This window comes from Diadema antillarum, unplaced genomic scaffold (genome assembly GCF_040938485.1).
Source record: "Diadema antillarum isolate AM-2024a unplaced genomic scaffold, OU_Dant_1.0 scf00000162, whole genome shotgun sequence".
Taxonomy (NCBI): Eukaryota; Metazoa; Echinodermata; class Echinoidea; order Diadematoida; family Diadematidae; genus Diadema; species Diadema antillarum.
In genome coordinates, this window is record NW_027271051.1 from 1853033 (window position 1) to 1861698 (window position 8666).

The 8666-nt window shown below is 40.0% G+C and overlaps 1 pseudogene; it reads left to right on the plus strand.

Annotated features, from left to right (window-relative positions):
* The window catches only part of LOC139722281 (uncharacterized), a 48478-nt pseudogene extending 45714 nt beyond the window's left edge, over positions 1-2764 (plus strand).
* The last annotated feature ends 5902 nt before the right edge of the window (positions 2765-8666 follow it).

An 8666-nucleotide genomic window follows, 5' to 3' on the forward strand; every position in this document is an offset into this window, starting at 1 on the left:
ACATCTTGCCGGTGAAGGCTTACTCGGGGCACAGATAAAGAATCTGTGCCAGAGTGTAATCTGTAATTAGGCCAAATGATGCTTACATGTATATTGATTCATGCATATCATAAATGGAATCAGGGACCCTTATTGATATACTGAGCTGAAACTGAGTTAAAATTGGCATCAAAAGCTTATTCCTGGCTGATCTTATACTAAAATCAGTTAGTAAATTGCAAGTCTTTTGCAATTTTGAGATAGAAGTGTTTTGTAGGCAGTTGTGTTATAGTGAATTTTTGCAAGATAGTGCTATTAATGCAATTCATATAGAACTTTATTTGAAATGTTGATTTACATATTTAATCATACAGTTACATATATGTAATCGTTAGATTATATTTACCTGGGGAATCTAGCAGTTGAATTGAACTATGATTATGAAGACTACCTTAGAAGTGAAAGTTTTTTGAGATTCATTTTAAACTTTCATCCAAACTTGGTTTCCAGCTGAGAAGCAGCCAGGTCACAGAGGCAGCATGCCCAACCTGAATCGCACCTTTGTCGTCCAGCCGCCACCCCGGCCCCTACACCCTGCACCCCGCCCCAGACCCCCAGCAGCAGTGAGAACCACCACCCGCATCAGGGCATGGAGAGTGGTGGGGAGTCCAGCCGCCTCAAGCAGCCCAGCAGCATTCCGGTCAACAGGTAAGGAGGGGCACACCCCTATTGAAACACACAGGTGACCACCTGGACGTCAAAAGAATTCTAACTTTCAGACTTGGCTTTCAGAAGTAATGCTAGCTGCAGAGAGTGGAATCTGGCATTTACAATGAAATTACAAGTGCTTAGTTGCAAGACATGCAAATTATGTCTTCCTTGACAACTTTGTATTCTAATTTAGATTTAAGGAAATATCAAGCCGTTGTTGAGGTATGTCTAACCTAAATATAGCCTGCCGACTTCAGTAAAGCCCCAAAAGAACCTCTAAAGTGGCTTTATCATTAAGTGGAGGAAATGTTTTTTAATTCTTGATCGTTTCTTGACAAGTTATATTTAATTGTAAGGAGGTTGATGATCTATGCATGCTATTTGGTAGAAGAGAGAGTAAGTTTTAGTAGAGTATGTGCTGATACTTTGTTGTACTGTAAATGATTGCAACTCCACTTGTACTGCTCTGACGAAAAATGATTGCGAGTGGATTGTGCGACAATTTTACAGAGCGCCCTCTCCCAGGACGTTGAAGCAGCCGTCACCCACCAAGCTGAGAGGGGCGTCGCCCCATCGGAGCAGTGGCATTCCAGTCCGAGCCAGCCAGGTGGAGAGAAGCCAGATCCCAAGGCCTCGGTCCGCCATCATCCCCAAGAGCGGCATACCAGCTCCGGCGAGCAAGGGGTGAGTTAGAGTACTTTGGAGGAGCTTCCAACCAAACTGACAATGTTCCTATAGTAATGCCCAACAATTTGCTTGGAGGAGAGGGAGGATGAAGGGATGGAGGAGGGGGAGGAGGGGGAGGAGGGGGAGGAGGAGGAGGAGGAGGGGGAGGAGGGGAGGAGGAGGAGGAGGAGGGGGGAGGAGGGGGAGGAGGAGGAGGAGGGGGGAGGAGGAGGAGGGAGGAGGAGGAGGAGGAGGAGGAGGAGGAGAAGGAGGAGGAGGAGGAGGAGGAGGGGGAGGAGGAGGGGGTGGAGGAGGGAGCACAATGCAGAGAAGATGAAAATGAAGATAGAGATGGAAAGATGACAAAGGAAAAGGCGAAGATGGAGGGGGAGGAAGACGATGGAAAAAAGGAGGAGAAGAGAGAGAAGAACAAGAGGACAATAGAAGATGTAACCAAATGCTTTCAATGATGAGTGCATGAAAGTGACTTTCAATGGTATTTTTAGCAGGTTGTCATGATCTTACAGGAATGCTACATACATTGTAGATACCAATCATGAGGTGCAAGTACAGCTGTCTTAACATATAGCATTACATTGCAGATTACTATTTGAGATATTTTACTTAAGTTGATTGCAGTACTTTTTATTTTTAGTGTTTTATTTTTTACAGGAATCCTTCCAAATTAGAGTACACAATTTCATTTTTCTTTTCCTTGGCACAAAATGAATGTAGGTGTGACAAATTACGACACTGAACGACGCTTTTATTTTGATTAAATTACTGGTAGTTTAGAGGCAAAGAGTTTCTGATATATCGCTTACTTTGAACCAACTCTGCACATACATGTATTATCATACGTGCAAGTCTATTCCTTCACTTCTTTTTTGGGGGTTTTCTGTTCTTCACACACCTCTCAGGCCAGCAGTATCCCCACGCGGCTCCGTCAAGACGAGAGATGATAGTTGGAGGGAGGGTTGCTATTGACGACGGCCTCTCTTAGCAACCAACCAACCATCATCTCCTGGAGGAAAGTGTCCCCGTGTAAGGATCCGCCAGCATCATGTCTTTGTCCTCGCATTACACTCTGGTGGTAGGAGACAGCATGACCACCATGGCTGACTCCATCAAGGCACGTCGAATCATTGCCATGACAAGGATCTAGATGAAACTTTCCCCCAAATTAAGGAAGTCGGTGAACTACTCGTTTAAGAAAGTTGTCTAAACTTTGCTGCAATAATGCAAGGACTTTGAAGGCAGGTTGTCAATAACTCGCCTTCAACATGAGGCAAATGAAACATGTAGAGGAGATCTTCATTTGTTTGCTCTGGGTTGAGATGGATCATGACATCAGCAGTGATCTTCCAAGCGGCGGAGCACTCGTCTCGATGATGAATATCTGCTGATTCTGAGGAGCACCACAGATGCAGTAGGCTGATTTTAAGAGTTCATAAGTTCTAAAAGCTCTTGATGAATACTTTGGAGAAATTACTAGGTTTAAAAACAAACAAATCATCTCATCGTGCAGTGCTCATTGGTCACACCTTAGTTGCCATGGCAACGCAACATGTATCTGAACGATTATAATTTGGTTTAAGCATGAGGCGTCAGTATCAAAAACAGCGTGAGTACACTACGGGATTAAATGTAGGTATCATTAGCTGCAAAGGGGTGCCTTTGACAGATCAGCAGTGCATTTCCTAATGCATGGACATGCCTGTTTGGTCCTAGTAGTTCTGATTGGCCAAAAAAGCATTCATTAGTAGTGTAAGGTCATCCAAGTCATTAGAAAAAAAGTTTGTTCTCTAAGACTGAAATAAATGAATTTCAAAGTACTGTATAAGCTGTTATTTTTACATACAGATATTTTCGCAAATGAGCAGGTCATGGACATTTTCGCGAGATGTTGTTTTTGCGAAGTGACACCGAGGCTATTGTAAGTGTACTATTAGCCTTGCGCATGGTGACACTTTTGCATGTTGTTAAATTTGCAGTCCAAAAATGATTTGCGAAAATTAAACCCTCGCAAAAATAACAGCTTATGCAGTAGTGTGAGATCTTAAAGAAATGAATATGCTGAGATATACATGTAGAGATGAAGAACATTTTATCACATACAGATTTGAATATCTGACTTGGACTAGAAGAACCGAACGCATGTAGTCGGTCTTCTTTATTTGTGGGAGTAGGCGTATTGAAAGGCAGGGACACTCATGGCCAAATCAGTGGGTTTTAATTTGACACATCTTACACATAAACTAGTGTTTTACAGTACCAAAGGAGAACAGTAAGGAGATTGGTGATTCAACTTTGCTCAAGGCATTGATATTGCTTGCATAGGTGTCATACATACAATGCAGTCTTCATTTTTATTTTATTTCTTTTTTTTCCCCACTTTGTGGGTCCATATGATTGCTCTGCGCACGTTTCATGCTATAGGAATGTAAGGTTGGCTATGCTATAAATTGCATTTTTTTTTTAAACCGTCAGCATTATAAAGTGTTTTGAGGCAGCTGGACAAGAGAATGAGTGAGTGTGTGTTTATTTGATTACCAGGTGATAACATGATACCATAGTGTAAACGGTGTGTAAAAGGCAGACATTCGTATCAGCATTCCATTGTGGGCATAAGATAAAATGAAAGTAAACTAACGTTACTTACAGAATGATTTTTTTTTTTGTTCGTCAGTAAGGTGAAAAAGACTTTGGTATATGATTCATAGGAAAGCACACACCAAAAAAACAAAGGCGTGTATGAAGGAAATACGGTCATTTCATTTCGGTGAAAAATCTTTGTTTAGGAAGATTTTGATACTCATCCAGCTGAAGTATATACTTAAAGAAATTTCTTGTGCACATTTCTGATGTGCCTATATTGTGTTTGCAATCTCAAACCATTGGAATGGATTAACGCTCACTCATACTCATTGCAGTAAGTTGTCAGATACCGAAATTGACAAAGAATATTGAGACTTTAAAAGAAAATGTTCCGCATTAGTTTGAAGCACTGCATAATTCATCAGACTACAGTGTATTTGAAGAGTTGGATTTTGTCAATTTGGCTGCTGACTTTGTTTTAGGGGCATCCAAGTTTGTTTCATTTGTGTGTTGTTGTGTACCTCATAATAGCTCAGCTTTGCAATGGTGTATCTACTTTATTGATAAACCTGGAAAAAAAAAATTGTGTTGTTAACAGGGTGTGACTTCTTTTTGTAACTTCTGACCAAATGAATTTGCTGTGAAGTTAATCATAAAGTATATGATTGAAAAATTCTTTTTAAAAAAATCACTCTCCACTTGTGGAGTTACAAAAGCAATATTATTTAATCTGCACTGTTTTTATTTCTCACACACAGAATGCTTTAAAAAGATGCATTTTTTGCGCATTTTGCACATTTTCCAGGATCTTTATGAAATATCTCTTTAATGTGATACAGATAGTGTCTTTCAGTTAAACTTCATTTCACTGTGACTTCGCCAATTCTTCGATTCACTTTGGTTTGTGCATGAAATGCAACTTTATTGTACCTTGTCTAGAAAGTGCAAAAGGTCAACTGAAGTAAGCCTCTTAGACAATATGTTTGTGTAACAAACACTTTTTTGTTGTTGTTCCAAGTTGACAGATAAATTGTAAAGGACCCCATGAAGACTTCAAATCCTCAAATCTGGGTGAGAAAGTACTACGTGACAGACTTATAGAGTGATAGAAATAACCTATTACCATCAACCCACCCAATTTGTCCATTACCTACCGTCCTACGGATGGAATTAAGATATCCTCTAAAAGTGCAGTATAGTAGTTTGACTGTATTTAAGAGAATGACAGTTTATGTAACTATACATATGAGTAAAGTAAAAGTATTAATGGCCTTATATAACATGTTTGAGATGCTGATGGAACATAAAATACTGTATACGCCATATATTTCGCGAGTCTAAATTTTCGTGAATCGGGAATTCCCGATGATTTCGTGAGTGGTTAAATTCGCGATCGTAGAGTCCTATACTGAACAGAGAAGTGTACACGCGTACGTCACATTCACATCGAGATCAGAGTCAATATTTTCGTGAGTCTTTAATTTCGTGAATAGCACCTGACTCGCGAAATTCGCGAAAATAAAAGCGTCGCGAAATATACGGCATATACAGTACGTAAGCGAATTGTGTGTTGCTCATATTTTCTGTTTTGCGGTAGAGTTCGTAATCGTGTTACCCTCTCCAGATTAATGATAATAAGCTGTTACGTGTTGAGATGTCTAGTTTGGAAGAGCTAGCTTCTAAGATTTGCCAGTAGAAAATATAACATACTGTGTGTACATGTAGCATTGTTTTTTGTTACTATGGGAGTTACAATCTAGTTTTTCTTTTCCTGCTTCTGTGTAACATTAAGAAAGAGAAAGAAGAGAAGTGTGGATCATGTGTGCAATTGAAGTAGATACCTACAGGGATGATATTTATTATCTGGTTGAAATCAGTAACATCTTCATGTAATCATGTCTATGGCTCAAACTGCAGTGGAACAGGGAGGAAAAAGTCTATGTACGAGGTCAGTTTTCTGAGCTGTGTGTTTCAACAGAAATCGTGGGTCATTCAAGTATCACATTGTGTGCACAGCCTTCTTGCAAGCACACAATGGAGAAAGAGTCTTTGATCGTTGGGGGAATTTTACGAACACCCATCCACAAATCAGGGCTGCACACTAACCCATTTTTTCTACTGGTCCTACCTGTCTGTCGTACCAGTAGGTACCCAGTTTTTCCATATTTTTGACTGGTCTATTCCTGAAAAAGTTACTGGTCTGACAGTGATTGTTTACTGGCCAGGGACTGTTGGACCAGTGCCAGTGTGCAGCGCTCAAAGAGATTTTCCGCAGTGACTGCTAGAGTGCGGAGTCTTCATACGCCCTGTACTATTGTTGTGTGAGCGCAAGGAGCACTGGATGGCAACGAAGCGGTAGGCTCACCCCTCGTGCTAACGCGCTAGCAAACGAGCAACCGAGGAGCAGCCAAAATCAAGTGCGTACTCGCGTAAAAGTTCAGAAGTTCGCGTAATACGCGCTGTAGAAAAGTATACTTAGTACGCAAAGTCCGCCATTTTTAAGTGGAACAATGGCGGCCCCCATGAAATCACTGACTCCATTGTAGAGTCCGCCCTCTAGTGGTGGGGAGGAGAAAAATCTCTTTGGCAGCGCTGCACAAATGTTCCATCTAATCCTGAGGATTGATACATGTACCTCTAGCCGGTCTTGATAGTTAGGATTGACAAGTGGCATCTCTCCAGTGCCAGATGTCCTGTATTTCCACAAAAATTCCCCACAATATTAACGCATGGTGCAGAACTGTCACAATGTGGTTTACTTATCTGCTGCCCTCACTTGTTGGAAATGGTGTAAACAGAGAACCGGGAAAGAGTAGACCGTGTCTCAGCTACTGCTGTGAAAGGATGCAGTATGGGAACAATGCGCGAGGAATGGGATTGGATATATGCAATGGACATGTGAGCAGATGGATGCAATTTGCACTGTGGTTGGGATTAGTTATAAACATGAGCCAGTTCTCTGTCTAGCGTCATTTTTCAGAGTGAGCATGATTCTTAGCATAGTTCTGCAGCAGATTCCTCAAAGCAAAAGCAAAAGCAAAAGCAAAAGCAAAAGCAAAAGCCAAAGCCAAGAAACATTCCAGCATTATGTTTTTTGTGTTTCTTTTTCTTTTGAGGTGTGTCTTTTTTTTAATGTCTGGAACCTGGCTGCTGGTTATGTTGTTGATGTTCTCCACTTCAGATATTCACTGTTTTTTGCTCAATGTGTATAATTGAACTGAGAAAGATTTTTGTGTTAAAAATCACAAAACCAAACCAAAAAAGTGTATTTCTCGAGACTGCTGCTGCTATGAGCTTAGTTCTGTGTTCAAGATTCTGTTTGGAAATCTCTCTCTCATGAAGAAAACAGGAATATGGAATTTTTATTTCATGTTATGGTCACAATAATGGCACATGGGTCGTGGGAACACGGAGGAGGGAGTGAAATGGAAGTTGACTGTGGTGCTCGTCTGTGAAGATGTTGAACCTTCTAACAATCATGTGATGTACGTCAAGAAGGTCACGATGATCATTTACTGGGCTGTGTGAGTGATACCTTTCCGCATCGAGTTCCGTAACTCAAATCTCTACCATGTCTCGTGCTGAAAAAGTCGTTTCATATGGATATTGACAATGAGATGTTTGTAAGCAAGGTCACTGGCTATTCTCTTCAAAAGTTTAGAAAACTTTTTTTTCTCTCCTTTTTTCCTTTTCAGTGAGTGTGTGATGAACTATGGAAACTTTGGGATCAAACAGCATGGTCAAATAAAGTATGTTTGAATGTACATGTATAAATGAAATATGTCACTAATTCAAAAAATGGTCAACACCAGAGTCGTGTGATGTGTATTAAGCTCTTACCTGTAACTGAATATATGGTATTTATTAATAGATTGTGGTGATTTGGGTGACCATCAGAGCATTAAAATTCTGTGTGACTTAAATGTTTGTTTTTCTTTTAATTTCAATTTTATCACAGGAAGACAAAATCCTATAAGTATCTGTCATGAAAACTTTGTTCTTTCACAAACAGGAACTAAGCAATGTATGCAGAAGACATAAATGCACAGAAAGCAGGAGAAAAAAAATAAATAAAACACCCCGCACCAATACCATCATTTCAGGCAACATGAATTTGACTTTGTATGGAATCTGACTTTCTGAATTCAAAAGGTTCCCTGCCAGATCAGAGCATTGATTATTCCTATTGGACTGACTCCAGTGTTATTCGAAAAATTGTCCCCTTGAAGGGGTTGAATCCTGCTGGTTATAGAAACAACACCATTCATGTCCACTATAGAAAACTTAGATCCTAATGACTTGCAAACTGGCCTTGACAGTCTAAAGATATTGAGGAATGAAGGAAAACAAAACTTAAAGAAAAGACGTTCTTAAAAGTTTCACTCAAGTCCATCCCACCTATGTGTGAAGAAAAGCATTCTGTGTGTTGTCTGCATTCTTGCTGTGTCAGTCAAATCTGTTTCAACACCTTCTCCTTATTGAGGAGCATTTAGTCTCTCGCATCGAAACGTTTCTTGACTGTGCCATGTTTCTCAAGTATTTTTCAATGTACTCTTTAATGAAAAAGACAACTTCCACTGCAATTTTTTTCTCTTATTTTTTGTCTGAAAAAAAGGGGAGAAAGTATGAGAGACAATACAGAAGATATGAAAAGCAGTATATTATGAAATAAAAATGATTTCATTGACATGAAGTTGTCAGTTGATCTGTGT